Genomic DNA, 1,297 nt, shown 5'->3' on the forward strand with positions numbered 1-1,297 from the left:
AACCCTGTACAAGGTCACTATGAGTTGGAACCAACTCCACGGTTCTTAACGACAACAATGAATGTTGTTGATCATTTTGAAGGGTATTGGGTGTTGCCTAGAGAATCTTGTACAGTCCTGAGTTGAGGATGTATACCACTACTCACCTAAGGATATCACCATATATATGTTTTGTTGTTGTTGTTAGGTGCTATCCAGTCGGTTTCATTTAGCAAAATAGAATGAAACATTTTGTAATGTTTGAGTCCATTGTTGCTGACACTGTGTTAAACTCATCCATTCATTCTGCTAGCTAGAGCTAGCACTCTGAATTTGGACTTCTATTGTCCTAATTGGAGTCCTGGTGTGGTGCTGTAAGATCAGCATGGAACTACTAACTACAAGGTTGGAGTTCAAACCCACCAACTGCTCCTTGGAAATGCTATACAAGATTGCTATGAGTGAGAATGGACTCAATAGCACTTAACAGCAACACAACGTTTGTGAGAAATTGATTTTCTTGTTAAAGCCACCCACTGTGGTATGTCTGTTATAGCAGCACTAGATAACTAAGATACAGGCTAAGACAGACTAGGAAGAAAGGCCTCGTGAACTTCCAAAAAGTCATCTTCATGCCTATAGTTTGGACTAGAGCTAGTGACTTGCTTCTAACAAACAGAAGAGAGCAAAAGTGATGGGATGTTACTTCCATGAATAGGCTCCAAAGACCGTGGTTTCTGTTCTGCTGGCAGGTTCTCTGAATTGCTTTCTCAGCATGTTTTCACGAAGGAAGCTGCCATGTTCTAGAGGTTCTTGAAGTACAAACTGAGGGTGTCCTCCCACCCACTGCGTACAAGGATCCAAGACCCAGAAGAATTGAATCCTACCAATCATGTCAGTGAGATGGGAAGAAGAGCCTTTCTCAGTTGACTACATCTCCTGTTGATACCTCGATTGCTACCTGTACTTTACAGTTAAATAATTCAGTTTTATAATAGGCACAGAGGAAATGATTATTAATAATTAGCAATATTCTGGGTAATATTTTGTCATTGTTTTTAGGTGCCATGGAGTCAGTTCTGATTCATAGAGACCCTATGTACAACAGAACGAAATATTGTCCAGTCCTGGACCAACCTCACAATCGATACACTCAAGTCCATTGCTACTATGCCAATCCACCTCGTTGGGGGTCTTCCTCTTTTTCAATGACCCTGAAATTTACTAAGTAATGATGTCCTTCTCCAGGCACTGGTCCCTCCTGATAATATATCTGAAATATGAAAGACCAAGTCTCACCATCCTGGTTTCTAAGGAG

This window comes from Chrysochloris asiatica, unplaced genomic scaffold, assembly GCF_000296735.1.
Source record: "Chrysochloris asiatica unplaced genomic scaffold, ChrAsi1.0 scaffold00008, whole genome shotgun sequence".
NCBI lineage: Eukaryota > Metazoa > Chordata > Mammalia > Afrosoricida > Chrysochloridae > Chrysochloris > Chrysochloris asiatica.